The following is an 11076-nucleotide window of genomic DNA, read 5'->3' as shown; positions in this document are numbered from 1 at the left end:
TCATTAATGAAAAAATATTGTTTGGTTCATATATCTGCTACCAGAACACAATCCAGTGATCACAATTACTGGGATTTTATTTTTTCTTACAAGGAAGACATAGACTAGATGTATATTTATACGTGTACATGTATTTGTAGATATATTTCACAGCATTACTACAGTATGTCGTTTTGGCAAGCATATTGGCCCAGCTTGGGTGATTTATTGCTCAATTTGTAATAAATGGTGAACATAATTACGAAATATCCTCAAAATTGTCCCGACATTAATACATGTACTAAGACACAAACAAGATAATTTGCCAAATATTTACAAAGTTAACGGTGTACATTTTACTATTTTAATAAGATATGCCAATTTCTTTGCCAACATGATCATGCATTTCAATCCATTTCACCTCCATGTTAGATATCCTTGCGACATCACTTACATTTTAAAGCACGTACTTCCTCAAACTGGTTGTTTTACAATAATAATATGGTTCATTTTTTGTTTACACACATTTTTGGCTTACACCCAGTGCATCAAGATCGTGTGCTCGATATGGTTCATATGCATTCATCATCGGTCTATGCAATTCATTCTATTGAAATGGTAATTTTCATAGAATGTGAGAGACCGATTTTAAAGGGAAACCTGACATTTTAAATTCTGACATTTTGTGATTGCTTTAAAAAGTGTATGTAAACTTCCATACTAATTGTCAAGTCATTGTTAACTCTTTATTTGTCATTGAAGGAAAGCCTGTACTACCACATTGTTTGGAGAATATTTGTGTACACTTTACATGCATGTAGACATTAGAATTGTACATCTTCTTTATAGGAAATACATTGAGATCTTGCTCATTTTGTATAGACCAGCAACAAACAAAAAGGTTTTAAAAGAAATGCATCCTGTTGTTAAACCGTACTTGTAGTTAGCTATATAAAGAAGTGCACACGTGTATAGAAAAAAGGCACCTAACATCATCTTCTAAAGGATTTTACATAAGTTTATAAAAAGTAAATAAAAACAGTAATCTGCTTTAAATTTATAGGCAGTGTTAAACATTACAACTTTTTTCTTAACCTCTATACGTATATGTATTTTAACTTTACCTCATGGGAAAGTAAAGCATAGCATGAACCTTTTAGAATGGTGTGGACCATTAGGGAATGTACTGCATTATTAACGTGCAGATAAAATATAAACTCGGTAAAGTTGTAAACACCTTGTTGAGCAGACTAATAGTTGTCGCTTGCATAAAGGCGTATCAATAAAAAGTTTACCGACCTGTGGTAGCGCCTAAGTGAAAAGTCATAACCAATATGGCTTTGAAATTGCTTTTATGATGAAGAATAACTTATTTTCCGTCGAATGATACCCTTTTCATAATATCACTGTCACTGGTGTACGATATGAGCACCAGGGTGTTTAAAAAGTGTTGTTGAAATCGCCTTGTTTCAAGTTTGGGCTCTAGAGAACAATGCAGGTCAGGTTACATGCATGTGATTCTTTGGTCTTAAATCCTTTTAAAAGTTAAAAATTGCTTCGTGCTTCAGTGTTTCATTGTTTAAAATGATGCAAAGTAACTAGGCTTTCACATAACCTTGTTTCAATCGACAGGATAACATTAATTATTTTAAACAGCCTACTAACTTCTTGTCCAATGATAAAGCTCTCTCTGCTCACTTGTCCACTGCGCCATTTCACACGCATAAGGAGCATAGGGTGATTATCCCAAATAACGATTGCAAACTCAAAGGTTACAAAACGAAAATGAAAGAAAGAACAATTAAGATGATAAGTATCAAATAAATTGACAACACACTTATATATAAAAAAAAAGAAGATATCATCCCTGATAAACTTTATCAATCCTGCGTCACTTAATGATAAGGTAACCTCGAACAAGGGGAGGCGAATATGGGCAAGATTGTAACCGTCATAACGAATAGAAAATCATAAATTTTGCTTGAAATAAGCATTTCTTTGAGTTTTTTCAACTGCCTAATAGTCAATGTATATAAACGAAAACTTGTTTTGGAATGAGATAACACACACATAATGGCTTTTGACCCCCATTCATTCCTTCATCCCAAGCTTGGTATAAGAGAATGTTGACAATACCTTTTGAAAGCATGCTGTTCAATCATCCTTGGGAGCACAATTGTGAAAATGGTACCATGGACATGGTTTCGGTTCTTCTTTACAATACAATATGGTTCAAGGTCACACATAATTTAATTATTAGAAGCTACCAAAGTTGGGTAATACAACAGGTGGAAATTCAATAGTACTACACAGATTATATGCATGGTATAGAGGTCCAATGAATTTAAGTTATTCCAACTTCCCGGTTTGTATCTTGCATTTGATAGTAAGCTGTACATGTTGAAACTACATGTACATCTACATGTGTGTTCAAATATTGATCAATTGAAACCTAGTATACAGATTAATATTGTTCACAATGTGTACTGGAGTAGTTTGTATATACATGTATATATTATATAAAAAGATTATGAGTTGGGTAAACGAGATGTACAATGTATATAACCAGTCAGTGTTTAAACATCATTGAAAGTACTTTGATTATAAGATTACCAAATAAAAATACATAAATATTTTGATATCCTGATGAAAAGTGTCCTCTAACAGATCTTATAATTTGATGCAAATAATGTAAAACTATTGAGGAGATCTACACGGACAACATTTCATCACCATCTTGTTCTGTTGTTAAGAAAATCTACCTTATAGATTGCTTTAGTGTTTATTTTAATTTGTATTAATCGTACGCCAGCTTAATATTGTAATGCTGAACTGTCATCTGAGACTTTTAAATGGAGTGTGGGGGATGGAAAGCTTGAACTTGAATATTTATGCCTAGCCGTTTTTATCTTCTTCTACTTTTTCTGTATGATACAGGAGTGCAAGAGAGAAGATCATCAAGATGGTTCCGAGAGGAGGAAGGTGTTTGTGTTTGGTGCTCATATTGACAGGTTTGTTATTCTTAATCTAGTATTTACAGTTTAGTGTGTCCCAGAAAAAGGGCACCTGATTATCGGTAATTTATTCATTAATTCCAAATCTTTCGTTTCCTCAAGGAAAAAAACGATTGCAAATTGTATTGCCTGCTTGGTCATGCCTGATCCATCTATCTTGAAAATCATCCTGTCATTTGGAATATGCATAACATCAAAATTGTGTTGATGTTTTTATTAAGTAGGTGATAATTTCAATTTTGTTTTTCCCACAACCATAATGAACCAAAAGCAACAGCCATCTGCTTATTTTGGACGAAAGGGCTACTGACAATCACACTTCCGATAGCGCCCATGCAAGATTTATTGATCATTCTTTTGATGACAAGTGACTTTTTTTGTCATCAAGATATACACATTAATTAAAATATAATCTTGGAATAAAGAGTTATTTACCCCAAAACTTGGGTTTTGATTATCAGGGACATCATGTATTAGGTATATGTACTCGTGCACCTCCATGTTCTGCACCAAAATGGCAGTGATCCAACATTTGCTCTAGTGGCAATTGCCCAGGTTGTATTTTGTCATGAGAACATGTTTATGGTTAAGGTTGTAATTTGGTTATAGGTTTTATTTATGGATGAGGTAAGGGTTAGGTATAATGGTTGGGCCAGAGTTGAAGTTAATAAGTTAAGTTGGGGAAATTACCATGCAGCACTTGTAACGGGAGCATGTGTCGTTACAAAGTCGAGTGTACAACATTGTCTGCATCCTTTCTCTGCGGCTTATGCCGAAAGGGTGGGTAGCGTCGCGTCGCGTTGACTTGAACGCGACCTTTCGTCCGTTGACTAGTCTTCCACATCAGTCGTTTATAATAGAATTTAAGGAATAGAAATTTAAGTCGCTTAAATTCAAATATTCAAAATAGAAAGAGATTAAAAATTAAATAAAACTATTTTTACGTAGTCTTGCAGATCAGAGTTCTTTGAATGAGGTCACAGGCTCTTGATCGTTCACAATTTAATGGTTAGAGTCACAAACTTCTGAAGATTCAAAATCCATCGAATGGAATCACAGACTCTTAAATGTTCACAATCCATTGAATGGAGACACAGGCTTTTGAAGGTTCACAGTCCAGTGAATAGAATAAGACTCTTTAACATTTACAATTCAATTAATGGAGATGGTACTTTATTATTTAATTGTGTGAAAGAGTCAAATGGATCATAATTAATTTATGTATTCTCTTTTTCACAATATGCAGGGTTCTTGTTGGGAACAACAAATGGAGAGACAAGTAAGTTGTTTATCATAAACACAGTGTTTATTCTAGAGAGATAAAATTGCTTAATTTTAGTGAAAAATATAGTAGTGGACAAAATTCAGTTTTATCGTTATGGAATTGTAGAAACCTTTTATTATTAGTGTGCTAACACGATGAACAGCTTTAATTAACATTGCCATGGCAATGAAATATGATATACTAGCAAAATTACTATTTTTCAAAGAGTTGGAAATTTAGAATTGAAACAATGATCATAGCACTGAATTTATGTACAACATCACTCAGATATATATGCCCACTTTTGAAGGAAAGTCTATCCTGGCAACATGTTTAATTAAATCAAGGTAGAAAATGAGGAAAAAAGGTGAATGTTTTGAAAATATGATAAAGAATGAGAAAATTGTACATTTTTTTCTGTGCTAAACAAAGTTTTCTTCTTCCAAACAGTTATTCATAAGTTGTGACAAACTCATCATTATGAAAAACATTATTTTCCTCATTCTGGTATTTGATAAAAGGAGTATGTCCATATTTATGAGCGGGTGTGAGAGTGTATAGGGAATTATGAAATAGGACATGGATATGAAGAAGGGAAAAAATCTCAGAAAAATTGTATAATTCTTGAGGTTTTCAAATACCCTTGTCATGAGAATGAAGGTCTGTGGATTAATATTTTTTGACTAATCTGCTTCATTACTGGGTGAAAAATTGTAAAATTAAAGTCCTAATTTAGTTACACAATAATATAAAGTTTAATGATTTTTCAAAAATGTGTACTTCCGAGAGTTGTCCGATGACTTCAAAAAAAAAAGATGCCTAATATAGCACCAACTGTAACAAAAATTAAATGTAAAAGCTCTATCATCTTTTCCATTTGTTCACCTGTATCCCCTTTTCTCTCTCTCTCTATTTTCTCTTTTTATCACTTAAAAAAATAGCAATGGGACCAACCACTGCACTATGTAAGTTCATCGCAAATTTTCAAACACAGCTTACAACTGTTTCTAACTATTATACCAAATTTAATATAAATATCAGTATTTCACTTCAATTTTGCCAAAAAGCCAAATGGAGGAACTAATTTTCTTATGGGTGATTGCTTTTTAGATGTTACCTTCATTGTGTATGTATGCGTGCTTTAAACTGTGAACATCTGAATCAAACTGAGTCTTGCAAGTTTTTATAAACGTAAGAAATTTGTACAAGATAATCCCTTTCTTTCGTGAAACGTTCTTTGCTTTTCCTCAGGTCTGTTTAACATTTTCCAGATGCTTCTCCAAGGTCCTCAATATCTATTTAGAAATAGAAGAATATTTTATGTAGATGTTCATTTTGCCACACAATGTAGAAAAGCTTATAGTTTTTATACAATTATTAACATGTTCTTTTATATAGCTTCATTTTATAAGCTTTTATTAAAATTTAGTTGACGTCCACATGCACTATGCAAATAGCATTATTAATTTGAAATTAAAATACAATTTTTGAAGAAATAGCCTGCTTGAATATCATTTTTATTTCAAAATTTTATTCCTCGGAGATAATGATCTTATTTAAAATCAAAAGCAACTTCAGCCAAAGTTATCCCTACATGTATACTCTTCTTTTCACTAGAAAACTTAGGTCCTGTGTGAAAATTTAATAACCAAGCGTTTACAGATATTTAGTCAGGTGGTGCGTGACTAGCAGATCATTATACATGTTTATCTGTCAAATTTACTCATTTTTAAAGCAACATTTCGTTTTTATGCCTCTATAGTGATGATATAGAATACTAACTCTCCCTTTTCTGTTTAGAAGTGCACATTAGAGGCTTGTTGAGATATGAAGCAGTGAATTGTGGCGTTTTTTTTTATAACGTGCATTTTACGATTGGCAACCTCGCGCAACAAAGGTTCTAGGCGTATTCCCGGAGCTTTGAATTTAAATAATAGATGTCAAGGAAATATCAATACTAAGCTGCTATAAAGTTTTTTCTCTCCTCCAATGGACTCATTCACAAGCAAAATATAAAAGTAACTTATTTGCCTGACCCAGCCTGCCCGGCATGTAAAACTCCAAAAACGTAAAACCCCCAAATACATGTAAACCTATGAAGGTTGTGACTTTGTGTGTGTCACTATCTCCTAGAAAACATTTTTGTATTCTGAAATTCATCAGTAATCAGTGATAAAATATTAGAATATCTTGCACAGATATCTATCGAATGTAAGGCCACATGTATAAGACACTTCTCTTTCTATTTTCACTCCTTGACACTCCTAACTTTCCACGATTGAAGTGTTGATTTTTGTGTGTGCGAAGCTTAGATATTTATTAAATCTACAAATACCTGCTTCTATTTCTCGTAGGTATATTTTTTAAAGCATTAAATGGGCTAAGACATGTTAATCGTGAGAGTTCAGTTTTAAATAACTTTGAAATATTTTAGGAATTGTTAAGAAGAATAGTTTTTTATGATTGTCTTCCATATTTTTTTACAACGCTGTTGTCCTTGCTTAGTTATATAAGTAGGGTGATTTGTTCAGAATGAAGAGGAGGGCATTTTTAAATGAATCCAGATATACATAGTACATAAATCAATACATAGTACATAATACATAGTAAACAATACATAGTACATAAATCATAAATAATGAAAACAAAATACATATGGTACTAATCGATCAACCGAAAACAAATCATCTTTTGAGAGAAGTCAAAGCTATCATTGTTTTCTAAATGATAGGTTTTTTGTATTTGTATATACCCGGTAGTTAAATAAGTAGGATGATTTGTACAGAATGAAGAGGATGACATTGCCACACCATATATCTGTGCACTAACTCTACACATATAACCAAGGTTTTAACCTGGCCTAAATTTAGCGGCTATCGAGAATACAGGCCTCTGTTTATGAAGGGCATTGCAGGCATATCATATTTCAAGATTGTCACACCAGCTATTCAGTTTTTTTTTTACATTTTTGTAAATTTTCTATTGTACAATTTCTTTTCTATCTTTTACAGTAAATGAGTGCATAACTCTTACTCCCTGCATGAACGGAGGAACATGTACAGATACCAGTCTTCCACCCGGTTACTCATGCAGCTGTGTAGCAGAATTCACAGGACCAACTTGTGAAGAAGGTATATGCTTCAGACTTTGTCATTGTCACCTCTTTTTAAGAAAGAGAGGCATACTAGGTGATGTTCCCATCTGTGTGATTAATATGGATGAGCCCAGGTACTATGCTTCCTGTAACTGTGTCAGAGCATTTATGCAGTATGCTTATTTTCTATGACTATAAAGCAAATGCCAACTTGTCATAACATGTCATATTTAAAGATTGTCACACCTGCTATGCTAACTAATTCAGTTTCTCATTTTTGTAAATTTTCTATTGCACACTTTCTTTTCTATCTTTTACAGAAAATGAGTGCATAACTCTTACTCCCTGCGTGAATGGAGGGGCATGCACAGAAAGTATGGGTTCAGAAACTACAGATACCAGTGATATCGGTTACTCATGCAGCTGTGTAGCAGGATACACAGGAATAAATTGTGAAATAGGTATATGCTTCAAACTTTTTCATTGTCGCCTCTTCTTATAAAAAGAAATGTAAAAGAAAAGTTGATTGAAGAAGAAAACACTAGATGATGTTCCCATTTGTGTGATTAATATGGATGGGGCCATGCACTATGCTCCCTGTAAAGATAAACAGATTTCATGGTATGAAATTTCATGAGGCAGTTTTGCATTTTATATCTGACCTATACATACTTATTAACCCCCAAAACAAAAAATATAAATCTTTAGAGAATTCAAAGATATCGTATATGGCGTAATATTTCATTATGCAATTTTGCATTCTAAATCCGCCCTATACCCCTTCTGGATGAGGCCAAGCACCTGTAAAGAGCATTTTTGCAATATGCTTATTTTTTTTTTACTTCAAAGCAAATGCCAACGTATGGTTCTTGTCATAATACATCATATATTCAAAGGTTGTCACATCTGGGGGGTGTTTCATAAAGAATTTATGTCTAGACATAAACCCTAAAGTCTCTCTTAAGTGTCCTACTTATGAGAGACTTTAGTTATGAGATAATTTTCTGTTTTATAAAGCAAAGTCTACACATAAAAGTCTCTCTTAAGTCAAAAGTCTCTCATAAAGTTACGAGAGACTTTTACCTCTCATAAGTATTCAAAGTCTTCACATATCTTTCACATATTATTTATTATTACTTAAATTTCAAGAAGAAAAAATGACACTAGAGTATTATGCAGTACACTTGTAACTCAAATGGATGTAACGGATATATTTCAGATATTTATAGCATAAATATAACTCAACTGAGAATAATTTACATTGATATTAAAATAAACAATGTTGTAAGTAACACATGTCACAATGAAATATTTTATTTAATATAAAATATATGAATGAGAAGAATAAATAAATAAACATTTTTATATTGAAGCAAACATAATAAAAAAATAAACATTCAATAATGTAAATTCCAACAAGGATTATTGCATCAAAATGTCAGTAAAACAGCAAGTCCACAGGTAAATCAACACAATGTACTAAAGTATTTATGTACTTTGTCAAAGATTAAAGTTGTACATCTCATCAGTAAATACAAAGGAAAAACTTTAAAATAATTCCACACAATTTTTGTATTTATTTTAAATTATCTTAGTGTTTATTTTGCTTGGTAATGACCTACAGTGTAACTGTCCCTTTTGTAGGCTGAAAATATAAATGTGTGTAAATCAGATTGTAAACAAGAGGTAATAGCATCTAAAAACTACTTTGAAAGTATGGTGCAAATCTAATGGTAAACAAGAGCAATACCAACTAAAATCGCCTCTTAAAAGTTTAGAATTGATACTAGCCTCAAGGTGGAATTATATCAACAAGTGGAGAAGGGAAAAAAACAACTACAAAATAGTCTGATATTCAGACCCTTGTACTGAACAGTCGTTTTGTGCCGAGTACGGACTCAATCACTTTATTGCTGGCCATTACAAGAAGCAGGATATTGATGTGTACAAATTCTAATGTGTCCTTTACAGCTCATTTTAATAATAAAGTTAACATGTAGTTAATGGCTACCAACTAAAAACTCCTCTTTAAGGCAGCAGCTCTCATTTGCACTCCTTTCATCAAGTTCCATGGAGTGCATCGTGTATTCTCATGCCAAAGAGCTTTACCCATGCAATATTATATTTTGGGGAGGGTGTGCAAATGAGGGCTACCAACTTTAAAGGTGCTGTGTCTCTTTAGCAGACAGAAAATACAAAGTGGTGTAAATCATGATCTATAGAATTACAGGTAGTGGGCCTCATTTAAACACCCTTTCCCCAATTAGATGATATTCCAAGGCTACCTCTTTGGCATTAGAAAAACCCTGTTCAAATATTAAGAGCAAACTGACCAGTTGTTTAGAAATCATAAGTGAATAGATTTATTTAATTTTTCTGAAATAACAAATTATGCTGAACACACAAAAAACAAATCTCGCTACTTATCTTTGGCTCAAAATTTTCATCAAGTTTACTCTCATGGCAAAGAACTTCTATCAAGGATTTTTTTCCTCAGAATTGGAAAGGCATTGCATTCAAATTGTATACTGAGGTTAAAGCGGATGTCATTTAAACTCAATACTGCAAAATTATTTTGAAACGATTGTGTATGAAGACGAATATTGCCGAAGGAATTAAAAACATTTATTTAATGTACTCAACATTCAATTTTTGTATTGGTAAAACAGGAGGCTTGTCGAAGTGAAGGAAGAGCAAAATTTGATCTTGCGTCATAGAAAACATTTGTTTTCAAAATCCTTTACAAATAAAAATGAAAAATAATTTAAAATACAAATGCTCCCAGTGCACATGCAGGATATCCTGCAAGCTCGAATTCCGCTCTTCCCCCACTTCAACAAGCCTCGGCTGTACACATACGCTTCACAACTTTGTGCAGCGTCTCCCCCCCCCCCTTCTCTTCTAGATTCTCTACTGCCTCTCCTTCATCCATGGCTCATTCATCTTCCTTTACACTTCCAATGACGTCCTCCATGTCCTTTAAATTAAAAGAGATTTAACACAAAAAGAGTTATCATCTAACAAACTTTGTCGAGATAAAATAAACTATGTAAAAAAATATGTATAAATTGGGAATGTAAAACAGATTCATTTATGCAGATCGATATCGTTAGCTTGGGTGTGAGCGGGAATCTAAAAGTGTCAGGAACTGCATCCATCCTTTTGTAGGTCATGCTATAATGACCGGCACTAAATCTCACAGTAATTACAAAAACAGGTACAGGAACAAGATGCAAAAGTGTTGTTCCTATATGTCCCTATAAATATTATGGTCCTTCAGGGCAAAACTGAGTTTAAATAGATTTGATTTGACATGATGAACTTATGCTATGTTGACATTGATTCATGTTTACTCAAATAAAAAATGTGATGGACATCTCAGCTGCCTACAATAATATGTGACACAGGAAAGTAAACAGAGATAAAAACAGCTTTTTTTAAATCATCGGGACTTTTCAGTTTTAGTCCCACAATTATACTGATTCATAACCATGTTATGGATTATTTTAATAAAATTACATTAAAAAACTGAAAAAGATTAAAGACTAAACCCAAATATTTCAGTTTTTCCCATAACTGTTAAAGTATTCTGCTTGCGATTCCTTTGTATGGCTATGTATGTATGATCTACTCATATCACAAATGTCACAGTGACCTCCCAGAATTCCCAGCCTATTAAACTAACTGGAAAACTGGCCATGAATATTTTTTAATCAGGTATGACT

General features: G+C 32.8%; 1 long non-coding RNA gene across 1 annotated transcript; it reads left to right on the top strand.

Moving 5' to 3' along the window:
- Nucleotides 1-4231: 4231 nt before the first annotated feature.
- On the top strand, nucleotides 4232-7806 carry LOC115928643. Its single transcript, XR_004066134.1, has 4 exons — nucleotides 4232-4272; nucleotides 5199-5222; nucleotides 7269-7388; nucleotides 7672-7806. It is a non-coding gene; the product is annotated as an uncharacterized LOC115928643 (long non-coding RNA).
- Nucleotides 7807-11076: the final 3270 nt, after the last annotated feature.

Source organism: Strongylocentrotus purpuratus, unplaced genomic scaffold (genome assembly GCF_000002235.5).
Source record: "Strongylocentrotus purpuratus isolate Spur 01 unplaced genomic scaffold, Spur_5.0 spur5_scaffold_3, whole genome shotgun sequence".
NCBI lineage: Eukaryota > Metazoa > Echinodermata > Echinoidea > Camarodonta > Strongylocentrotidae > Strongylocentrotus > Strongylocentrotus purpuratus.
Note: the sequence above shows the minus strand (reverse complement) of the source record. Positions and strands in the feature narration are given on the sequence as shown.